Here is a 12,967-nt window from a genome sequence, read left to right as displayed (position 1 = left end):
ATTTTCTGACTTGCAGTTGCTGTAAAGTTCAGAAATGTACCGTTCTAATGTAAAAGTGAAGGCTGGTAGAGGTAGTGGTCGTGGTCGCGGTGGACGCCTTGGTAAAAAAAGTGGCAAGGTCTCTGCTACTTGTGCCTCTGACACTTCTGCCGCCACCAACATGCCGTCCACAGCAGTGGGTGTCACCGCCAATGCCACCAGCAAAGCTAGTTCCACCACCCCCAGTTCTTCTAATATTACTTTTCCTGCCAGACCACCAACATCTGCTGCCACTTCCACTGCCAGTGCAGCGCCTCCTTCCACTTCTACAGGTGTCATGGCTGCATATTTTTATGGAATAGGCAAGAAACCTAGTAAAGTGGAGTTGCCTTTACAGTCACCACCACCAATCACACTACCAGTGCCACTGCCCAGCTCCCCAAAGGAGCAATTGAGGGAGACAGCAGCAGAGACAGAGTGTGAGACTTTTTCTTCATTGGCCCAAGAAGATGATTTAGAATGTGATGCTCCTCTTTCCCCAAACACTGCGGATGTTTTATACAATCTTAGCCCACAGGACTTACAGCTTGACCTGGAGAAAGTGCAAGAGGGATATTCTGTGAGGAGTAGGACAGGTAGCAGTCCACTTTTTTCATCTGCTGCTAACTCCCCTTCTCCCTCTGTTATTATGGAAGAATCCTGTGATGATATCACCGACCTCCCAGTCCCCAGCACCCCTGCCATTAGCAGCACTAGTTCTAGTTCACCAAGTGTAACTGTAGTGGCAACAGCTTCCACCACTGGTGTGCTACCTGCTGCAGCTATATCAGCCCTAAATAGATATCCACAGGGTCAAGGGGCTGCATCCCGCGCAGCAACGTTTGGAAATACTTTTAAACATTGGAAGGCGGGTTCTTTGCCAAGTGTAAATTGTGTGGGAAGCAAGTAAGTAGGGGTAAAAAGTTAGGTCATTTAACCAATGCTGGTATGAACCTACACCTTAAAAATTACCACCACTCTACTTTACTGCGGGCAGAGGCAGAAAAAGAAGATGGTAGCGCAGGAAGCAGCATAACGGACTCTGACTGTACTGGTGGTACCTCCTCAAGCACACCACTTACTCAGAGCACAGGAGGCAATAGAGAGGGTTCAATTAATACAACCCGTGCAGTAGTTCCACTGCAGACCCAATCAGGCTCCTCATCCTCCCAAGGACATCATCAGCCTACCCTCGATAGTTTTGTTGGCTTTAGTTCCAAGGGCATGTCAAAACAGCAGGCCAACAAGATCACCCGCCTCATTGGCCAATTCATTGCTGTTGGAGGAGCCTCTTTTCGCATGATTGAAGGGGAGCCGTTTAAACAGCTCATGCATGCCCTTGCTCCACGATACGTTGTTCCTGCACGAACAACTTTCAGCAGAAAGATTATTCCAGCACTATACCACTCATGCGTTGGATTATTGAAGGAAAAAATGGCCAAAGCCGAGGGTCAGACAATTCATTTGACAACTGATTTGTGGACAGCTCCCAGCGGTCAACACGCTTTCCTGTCTTTGACTGCACACTGGTGGCAGGCCACTGTGCCTGTTGGTGGTGGCGCTGGTGTAAGAGTTCAAACTCCATCAGGAAGCAGGTCTGCAGCGCAAGACCAGCAGGGTTATCAAGCTTTCCTGCTCCACACAGAAGTCCGTGATGACCAACACAGCTCTGCCAACATATTGCGGGCAATTAGATCAATGTTGGCCAATTGGTTTGGAGAGCAGGCAGTCACCAATGTCTCTGTTGGGTTCATTGTGACAGACGGAGGTTCAAACATGGTTAAAGCTCTCCAAGATGGATCTTTTGTCGGTGTGCGCTGTTCTGCACACATACTGCATTTAGTGGTCAAGGGTGCAATCCCAGTGGAGAAAACCAACAAGATTGCTCAAATCTTGGACCTTTGTAGAAAGATTGCAGGGCATTTCCACCGCAGTGTTGGGGCTAGCCAACTGTTGAGGGAGGAGCAAGAACAATCAGGGCTCCCCATACATCGCCTGAAACAAGATGTCAGCACCCGGTGGAACTATACCCTGGAAATGCTGGAACGCATTTTGGAGCAAAAGACAGCCATCCACAATCTATCATCCCGCCACCGCATCGGGATTGATTCCACACTGGGACGTGATGACTGGTGTATAATTGGGCAGCTCGTTTATGTCTTAAAACCCTTTCGGAATGTGACGGAAAACTTGAGTCAGAGCAATGCCAGCCTAGGACAGGTCATACCCTTGTTTACCTATCTCATAGATAAGATGGGATTGTACCTAGAAAACAGTGAGCCTGTTTGTGGCAGCCCACTTCATGCCGATGTAGCGTCTTTCATCAGAAAGCTACAAGCTAACTTAAAAGATCGGCTAAATGACCGTGTCCGCAAAAGCCCTGAACTCATGCTGGCTTCCCTGTGTGATCCCAGGATCAAAGATAAACTGGCACTCAGAGACAACAGCCTCTCCTACTGGAAACAAAAATTGATTGAAAGGGTCCGGAATTTGCAGCAACAGAGATGTACGACGGTTGAGGCTGGTTTGGAAGATTCACCTGCCATGTCTGCTATTCCAAGGCCTGGCAGCATCACTCAAAAACAACAGAGTGGAGCATGTGCATGTTGGGTAGAGGCACTTGACAATCTGGTGGATGCAGGTCAAGCAGCAGGTAATCGAGAGGAGAGCAGTGCCTCTGAAATGGTCAGGGCCTACCTATATGAAGCACCTTTGCTTCCTACAGAGGACCCTTTGACCTATTGGGATGGTAAGAAAAGTTTGTGGCCTGGTCTTTGCCTGGTTGCCCAGCAACTACTATCCTGTCCTCCAACCACTGTGCAAAGTGAGAGAGTTTTCTCTATTACTGGGAATATCCTTAATCCACACCGTTCACAACTAACACCCCATTTGATGGAACAAATAACTTTCCTCAAATTTAACCTCCCCAAGCTGGGTTACCCTACCCTTAATTTGTGAGACCTGAATCATTGTTACCATGTGAAGATAGATGGGACAAGAGTGACTTGATTGTGCGTGATTGCATGAATGAATGTTGTGTGAATGGACAGTGAAGATAGATGGGACTCAGAGGAACCATCCAAATGTTGAGGAAAATCATTTTTTTTATTTTCTTACCACTTGACACAATAGCAGTTGTCTACTTGACTTTGGTGTGACCCCAAGATTTAAATAGAATTATATTGTTTTAAGCAATCCAAATTTTTCCCTTTATTCCTTCCATCACCCTTTTTTGTAATGAATGTTGTGTAGAGTGACTAGAGTGTGCTTGATTGCATGAATGAATGTTGTGTGAATGGACAGTAGCAAGGGTTGAAGCCTTGACGTGGCGCTACTGCTCACGTGTTGCTGTCTTTGTAAATACAAATAGCAACATGTGCTAATTTAACCATTTTTGTTTGGTGGTCTGGAAATAAGAGACAATGATTAAAGATGACCTCAATAGCATGACAGTTCCTCTTGATGGAGAGACTGTCAACTCAAGGATCAGAATATGCTACCAACACAACATAGCACAAAGAAGCATACAGTTGGAAACGTGATTCTATGCAAGATATATTAGTTGGTCACTGCTGAGCTGCATCCAGATGCCCAGGACCCCTCCCATTTACCATCTCTGACCCTGGGGACACCAGGGCCCTCTCTGATCCGCCGCCTGTTTCATGACCATCTGCAATTGTCCATAGTCACTAGTGTGAGTGAGTAATCTACCCTGCTGCCATGTTACTCAAGCCCTGGAAATGATGACTGCCTGTCAGGTCACCTTGAGGCTAGGTGACAGATGCACTCTGTAGGAATCGGAAGTGCACCGCTAGGTAGTGGATCCTAGGACTGACTGCTGTGGATTGAAACCTGGGAGGTTCAGGAAGCAGGTCTACTGGATCACTAACACAGATCCCACTGGGAGCTAGAGCATAGATTCTCCAGGGCGCGGAGTCTAAGAGCCAGTAGGTGTTCACCAGAGCCTCTAGTGGTGAGGATGGACTGCGCTGCAGTCTGGCTCCAGGTCGCAGCCCCCAGGGTCTCACATCTCATGCTCACGGTAGACTACAGGAGAAGAGGAAAGAGGCAGTAGGCTGGAACAACAAGGAAGTAAGGGACAAGCCAAGGTCGAGGCCACAAGCAGACAAGGACAACAGAGTACACGCCAAGGTTCAGGATCACAGGCAAACAGGGATGGTCAGGGACACGCCAAAGGTCAGGGTCACGAGCAGACAGGAATAGTAGAGAACAGGCCAAAGTCGGTTAACTGGAATCAGACGTAGGAAACACAGCCAGTACACACGAAAGCTAACACACAATGGTTGATCAGCACTGCTGGCTTGCAGTGCACAGGTTAATATAGGGTTCCCTGATAGGAGCTGGGGTGGAGCCATGCTAGAGGAGAGCTTACAAAAGCAGTCAGGTGAGGGTCAGCTGGTCTCTAGAGATGAACACATGGAGACAGGTATGCTGACAGACAAACTCTATTGCATAACCATGACACTGCCCTTTGAACTGTTGCCCCTTGTAATTGCGTTAGCCTGTGAACCTCTGTCCGGTTAACTGTTGCCCTCATGATTGCAAGCCTGCAACCTATGTCCTGTGAACTGTTGAGGACTGTATAGAGTAACCCCTGCTCTAACTATCTGCTGTGTATTCTGGTGGAGGGAAAGCTGAACGGCGTGACTGGACACAATACATTGGATTACCCTTTGCACATTGAAATAGTGTAGAGAGAAATCTCATCAATTTTCTAAGTTCAGCCTGATGGTTAAATGTAGAAAAACTACAATTATAAGGCCTCTAGTAAGTTAGTAACAATATATGGACTAGTTCATTTAGATAAACATCACACAAATCTAACAAGTAAAGCAAAACTCAAGAAAACAATTATTTCTGAACAAAATTTTTTTATTTAACAGTTAACATAAACAAAACAAAAAAAAAAAAAAAATTAGAGTACATTCTCCCCCAACCTGGTGACCAGTCGCTGTAGGGACATATTAATCCCAGCCAACTGGTCACCAAGGTACCGCGTAGCCTCCAGGTGTCTCCTGAGGCTACGCTGGTACCTCTGCAGAGCCACAGAGTGACGGAGCTGCCGGCGATTGTGGAGGGCCAAAGATCGACGCAGCCTCCGGGTAACTGCAAAATGTCTCTTTTGGACCTCCACAATGTGCCGCAGATAATCCGTCACATGTGGCTCTGGAGGGTGGGGGATGTGTGCCTGTTCTGGAGCGGGTGAAGGATGCACTGGGGAGGCCAGGTGGGGGGATGTTGAAGGGTGGAGGACTGTAGAAACCACTGGGGACTCAGAAGGACAGCCAGTCCAACCAGACGCGGGCAGGTCCAGGTCTTCATCCACAGGCTGCAGTTCCAGGATGAAGACTTCACCTGTGAAGAAAAGAAAATACATTAGATAGATAGATAATACAATACACATACACATGGCTTCTTCACCCTAACATTATATAAAGGCAACGATCTCCCAGCTCTTGTAGACAATCCTGTAACATCTTGAGATGTTTTCACTTCCATCCATACCAGTTTTTGATATTTAGTGAGATGCACCTAATCAATTTGTGTGTAGGAGATAGTGGTGTCTGTGTCAATTCGCTGCATCATACCAAGTTTGCAGAGCTGTGCAGGAAGGTGTAGTACTACTTTACTGTACTCTGACCGGGGTGGAGCTGAGTGTCCTCCCCGGCCAGAGTACAAAGGGATTCCCCTCTACACATCGAGCAGTGTAAAGGGGAATCTCCCAAAGATTTTATCCGCTTGGTCGCACGGGCGGCTGGAGAAAATCTTAAGGTGTAATGGACGCCTAAGTGCTACTGCTAACTAATCTACCTCATCCAGACTGACTGACTTTTGCAAATATGGAGGATCAGTTGCACTTGCAGAAAAACATATCAGCTATACCAGCTTTTAACATTACACTCACCAAAAAGAGAAGCCATTCAAGCCATTGCATTTGGGATGACCTAATAAAAAGTTGTTTAATAAAATATAGCAGGCTATTTTTTAAAGTTGATAATTTTGTAAGGCCACTGATTGTTGAATAAATTAAGCCCCACTTCTGTTCTAGGCTAGGTAGGTTACTCACTCCTGGTCTAGGCTAGGAGGTATAACAGGTATAACATCATGAGAAAAGTGTTAATGCATGCATTAGGGGCATGCCAGAGATTGAACATGTCCAGGGACTGCCAGCCAATAGCTGGAGATTCTTTTCTGACACCCCCCCCCCAGCCTGCTGTGTTATTCATAATGATTAACAGTGATTGGCTCAGACTGGGAATCTAAACTGCAGCAAGAAGGTGGCATGATCAGGGACATTGGGGAAATATTAACAAGCACAGGTCACGCTAACAGGAAGACTGGAATCATCTGCAGAGGGGAACTAATATAATTAATAGTTCCAGCTAAACCGAAGCCTTGCAGAATAAATCACAAGCTATTCTAGACAAGGTATGCCATCAGCATTTCATATTTAAAATACTATATTTGCCTGTAAAATACAAAAAAAGTTACGCTTACTCCCTGGATCTGCCGCATCTGGCTGTTCCTCCGCATCCCCAGCAGCCTCTACAGGGCAGGTCTCCTCCACCTCCTGCTCAGCAGCTGTTGAGTAATGATAGAAAAGAACATTACAATCTGCAGTGTACAACAATCTCACACATTAGTACAAGAACATTGAAACATGTATGATCACTCAGCAGATACCAGCAAGATTATACTAACTTACATGTGGGCGTTGCTGCCTCAGCCTCCTCCTCAGTCTCCCACTCTGACTGGATGACACCTATTTATAAAGGAGAAATGATGAACGTTAATAAACGTAAATAAATATACTGTAGTGTAAATAGATAAAATTAATTATCCATTAGCATGGCAATACAGGGCAGGTCACTAACGTTTATCTACAAGGCAGGGACATGCATTCACCATTTAGAAAAAATCATTTAAAAAAAAAAACAAATACGAGGCACTTACCTGTCCTGGTTCCAGCGGCGCCAGCGAGTGCTAGGTGCACTGCCACTGATCAGGCACCTCAGTTCAGAGCGGCCACGTTCTGTCAAATTACGTAAGTTACGCAATCGCTTGCGTTACCTGACAGAGCGTCGCAGAGTCTCTACCTGTCACTACATGAGCGAGAAACAATGACGCTGGAATCAACAATGGAAGGCTGGACAAATGGAAAAGGAACCACTGTATTAGTGTCACTACTACAGTACTTACTGCATGATGACGTGGAGGACTTCTGCTCCTCTGCCCTCTGCCTCCGGCGGCGCTGGGCCTGGAGACGATCTTTAAATAAAATCAAACACATCATGGTAAATGACTATGTCGCGTCGCATGGTTGACAAAAAAAATTTCCTACACACAATGCAATGCTGACACCAACCCTGATGAGCAAGCAGTTTTTTTATCTCATCCTCCCCTACTGCTGCTAAGAGCTCCTTCTCATGGGGGAGGAGAGATACCTGCTTTCCTCTGCGCCCCGACTGCCTGCGTTTACGCGCTATGGAACTGCAAAACAAAAAGAGAAGAGAAACGGGTTCCACAATTAAACTACAATTGTAATCTGAAAATGACATCAACACATGAAACACATGTAGAATGAACCCGTAGAATGAAACAATGCAAATGGAATTTTTGGATTAGGCACATTTTTTCATGTAGCACAAGGTTTGCACATTTATTTATTAACCAAATTTATTGTAAGAAAAACCTATGCTTTTTTGGTGCACAATAAATAATAAAAGGCAGGATAGGGATTGTGCCGAGTAAATGTCCATTGTGTCCACTCCAGTCCACCTTTCTATTACGCGCTTGTGTGAACTGTGTATAGTGTAAAATTTCCTTCCTTGTTTCTTTTGCAAAGCATTAACCCACTTGCAGATGTGGACCCCCCCCATAGTAACTAAAAATATGGCGGGTCCGCAAGCTGGTTAAGTCCAGCCACCGTAACACTTATATATATATATATATATAACTTTTTTATTTTTCAATAACAAAAAATGTAAAACCCAGCGGTGATCTAATGCCACCAATAAAAGCTCTATATATGGCGGGAGAAGAGCATAAATTTCATTTGGGTAATACATCACAGGAGCGTGCAGTTTAAAGCTGCAATGCGCTAAATAGCAAAATATGGCCTGGTCAGAAAGGGGGCGCAACCTACAGGTGGTCAGGTCAAGTGGAACTTAAAAGCACTTACTGCTCAGTTTAGTGATAACTAACTAAGAACAAATAACGGCATGGAAATATTCCTCTTAAAATGATTGTGGCGATAATATATAACATGTGCAACTGCAAACTATGTGTAGGCTAGGCACACCTATGCGCAAATTTGGTTTTTCACAGGAGGGAGGATAAATTGAAAATTATTTATTCCTTTTTAAAAAAAAAATTCACCTAACTTTACTGACATCAAATTGTGATAGCAATAACATATGTTTATATGTGTGTGTGTAAAATCAGTGCATTTTTTGGAGCTTTTATCATTGTGTAAATGACAATGGTCCCGAAATGGCATCAAAAGTGTCCGATGTGTCCGCCATAATGTCGCAGTCACAATAAAAATCGCTGATCGCCGCCATTACTAGTAAAAAAAATTGTTAATAAAAATGCCATAAAACTATCCCTATTTTGTAGACGCTATAACTTTTGCACAAACCAATCAATAAACGCCTATTGCAATTTTTGTTACCAAAAATATGTAGAAGAATACATATCGGCCTAAACTGAGGAAAAAATTCGTTTTTTATATATTTGTTGGGGATACTTATATAGCAAAAAGCAAATAAAAACCGCAGAGGTGATCAAATACCACCAAAAGAAAGCTCTATTTGTGGGAAAAAAAGGACATCAATTTTGTTTGGGAGCAACGTCACACGAACGCGCAATTGTCAGTTAAAGCGTCGCAGTGCCGAATCGCACAAAGTGGCATGGTCATTTGGCAGCCATACCTCCGGGGCTGAAGTGGTTAAAATGTAAAAAAAAAAAATAATCAGACACGTTACTTACCGTTTTATGTCGCTGAATTTTTTGCGACAGGCAGTCGGGTCACGCCGATGGCGATATGTCTCCTCCACCTTCCTGGAAATCTCCTCCCACTTTTCTCGCTTCCACTCCGTAGTGGTTTCCCTGGAGCGGGGGCCACACAGCTGCATCCAGCAAGGAAGCGTTTCCCTTACCAGGACCTGGGACTCAATATGAGTCCACATTAGGTTACGCTTCCTGCTGGATGCAGCTTGTGTCCCCCTCCTGCGCCCATTTTTGGATGCTGCCTTAGAAGGCCCAGGAACAGCCTCCTCCATGCTGCTAGTGCTGGAATGGGTTGCTGCTGGTGCTGCCATTGCCATTATCTCTCTAAGCCACACAGCGTCGGATTTTGCGGCCGCACTTCCGCACTTCCGATTGAGAAACGAATGTGAAAGTTTGATTGGCTGACTGCTGGGGCAGAGTAGACCAATGCAATGAGCATGAACGATGAAGATTCGACACAGAAACGAAAACATGCAAACGTAAATGTGGCTTATGGTGTCTGTCAAAAGTTAGAAGATTCGACAGAGCAGCTAAACAAACTGTACGATGCTGCTATCGAACATTTCCGGTCAAATGCATCCCAGAAAATTCGATCGGAATGTACGATTGCGACGTCGTACAGTTTAGCTGCTCCGTCGAATCTACTTTGAACATTCGACAGACACCATAAGCCTTTAATGACCGATTCGACCTTAATTCATTTCGATTTTCGGACGAATGCAAGTTTTTAACGAAAAACGAAATAAAGAAAAACGAATTTCGGGAGTAACTAAATAAATTTATATTTCGGACGAAAACGAAATTCCGAAACGAAATATTTCAGTGTGCACATGTCTAGTACGTTATGTGCCATTAGTACACGCTTAACGCAGTATATTTTAGTGCATTACTGCAATTTTAACGCTGTATATTTCAGTGCGTTACATGCTGTTTATTGCAGTATATTTCTGTGCGTTAGTGCACATTTAACACAGTATATTTCAGTGTGTTACCTTCCATTTAACGCAGTATATTTCAGTGTGATACTGCAAGTTTAATGGCGTCTACTTTAGTGCGTTACATGCCGTTTAACGCAGTATATTTCTGTGCATTAGTGCACGATTAACGCAGTATATTTTAGTGTGTTACTGCAAGTTTAACGCCGTATATTTCAGTGCGTTACTGCAAGCTTAACGCTGTATATTTCAGTGCGTTACCTTCCGTTTAACGCAGTATAGTTCAAAGCATTACTGCAATTAATGCAGTACATTCCTTTGCGTTAGTGCACGCTTAACGCAGTATATTTCAGTGCACTACTGCAAGTTTAACGCCGTATATTTCAGCACGTTATGTGCTGTTAAATGCAGCACATTTCTGTACATTAATGTGCGCTAAACGCAGTATATTTCAGTGCATTACTGCAAGTTTAACGCCGTACATTTCAGTGCGTTACCTTCCGATTAACATCGTATAATTCAGTGCGTTTCTGCAAGTTTAACGCTGTATATTTCAGCGTGTTACCTTCCATTTAACGCTGTATATTTCAGTGCGTTACTGCAAGTTTAACGCTGTATATTTCAGTGTGTTACATGAGGTTTAACACAGTACATGTCTGTGCGTTAGTGCACGCTGACCACAATATATTTCAGTGCGTTACTGCAAGTTTAACACTGTATATGTCAGGGCGAGGAGACCCTATTCTAGTCACTGCAAGTTTTTAATCCTATGCTGCTGTTTTTTTATATTTGATGCACCTTCTGTATAGTGCATTTATTTTGAAGCCCCATTTATTTTCTTTTGGGTCTTGCTTGGCTGACATGAGGTTTTGATTTTGCTGAAGGGGGAATGGCTGGAGAGACATGTACTGCCTGCACTACTTCTTTATTGATGCCTGAAACTGATATTTCACAACGCCCATTTGACCTTCCGTAATAGAGGGTCCACCTCGTGTGGTAAGAGTACATCCTGACTATATGTTGGTGACATTACTTGGTGGAAAATATCGTTGGATTCCACTTGCACTAAGCACTTTATACAGCACTTTTGTTTTCTTTTGATCTGTTGGATTTATAGATCATCTGTTGGACTTTGTTCACATTAATGTTCAATTAGCGCAACCTTTTTATATTTTTCATTTGATTTGTTGTGTTTATATCTCACATATATTGTTGCTGCTTTCTGGTTATATTTTGTTACACAAGCACAGTATTGTTTTCTGTTTTGTATATTTAAGTACGTTATGTGCCGTTTAACCACTTGCCGACCGCTGCACGCCGATATTCATCGGCACAATGGCAATGGTGGGCAAATAGGCGTACCTGTACCTCTTCTTTAAGAGGCAGGAATAGCAGGTGCGTGTGGGTGCCCACCGCATACAGCGCGGCCGTGCCCGCAGACTGGCGGACTTGATGTCTGCCTGTCTCCTGGTGATCGTGTCATGGAGCTGCAGAACAGGGAAGTGCCTATGTAAACAAGGCATTTCCCCATTCTGGCTTGTGTCAGGTCAGAGATCACTGCTCTCTGTCATCGAGAGCAGTGATCGCTGTCATGTGAGTTAAAGCCCATCCCCACCACAGTTAGAATCACTCCCTAGGACACACTTAACCCCTTCATCGCCCCCTAGTGGTTAACTTCTTCCCCGCCAGTGTAATTTACACAGCTATTACGCTTGTTGCAATTTTTTTTACCAAAAATATGTAGAAGATTACATATCGGCCTAAACTGAGGAAAAAATTTTTTTTTATATATTTTTGGGGGATATTTACTATAGCAAAAAGTAAAAAATATTGCGTTTTTTTTCAAAATTGTCACTCTTTTTTTGTTTATAGCGCAAAAAATAAAAACCGCAGAGGTGATAAAATACCACCAAAAGAAAGCTCTATTTGTGGGAAAAAAAGGATGTCAATTTTGTTTGGGTGCAACATCGCACGCCTGCGCAATTGTCAGTTAAAGCGACACAGTGCCGAATCACAAAAAGTGCTCTGGTCAGGAAGGGGGTAAAATCTTCTGGGGCTGAGGCGGTTGACGCAGTACATTTCTGTGCAGTATATTACAGTGTGTTACTGCAAGTTAAACGCCATATGTTTTAGTATGTTATGCGCCATTTAATGCAGTACATTTCTGTGCGTTAGTACACGTTTAACGCAATATATTTTAGTGCGTTACTGCAATTTTAATGCTGTATATTTCAGTGTGTTACGTGCTGTTTAATGCAGTATATTTCTGTGCATTAGTGCACATTTAACTGAGTATATTTCAGTGCATTACTGCAAGTTTAACGCCATATATTTCAGTGTGTTACCTTCCATTTAACGCAGTATAGTTCAGTGCATTACTGCAAGTGTAACGCCGTATATTTTAGTGCGTTACGTGCCGTTTGACACAGTATATTTCTGTGCATTACTGCAAGTTAAACGCAGTATATTTCTGTGTGTTACTGCATATTTGACTCAGTATATTGCAGTGCGTCAGTGCAGTTTTACTGCAGTATATTATAGCGTATCATTGGAGTGTGTCTGTGTAGTGAGTACTTAGGTTAAAGTGCACCAAACGCCACTTTCCATTGATTACATTGCATCCACGTACACATTTCCACATCTTTATTAAATTCTGTTAATAAGCAACCCCCCTATCATGTCTGGGAGGACAACAAGGAGAGGCAGATGTTCCCATGGCACTGTGAGAGGGCCAGCTGTGTATGTGTCCACAGGCAAAGGTGGACATGGTCAGTCCTCAGGCAGGGCATAATTTCCTCATTTTAATGATGTTGCCAGTGCTATCCAGCCACAGCATGCAGAGGAGGTGGTGGACTGGCTTACTAAACCATCCTCATCCTACTAAACCTCCATCACCCAAGCAGAGACTAGTGCGCAGTCCACCGCAGCTGCCAGAGTGGCTAAACCTGCCACCTTGTCCACAGCAATTCCTGCCATAGCCC

The sequence above is a fragment of the Aquarana catesbeiana genome, linkage group LG04 (genome assembly GCF_042186555.1).
Source record: "Aquarana catesbeiana isolate 2022-GZ linkage group LG04, ASM4218655v1, whole genome shotgun sequence".
NCBI lineage: Eukaryota > Metazoa > Chordata > Amphibia > Anura > Ranidae > Aquarana > Aquarana catesbeiana.
This window is presented reverse-complemented; position numbering follows the sequence as displayed.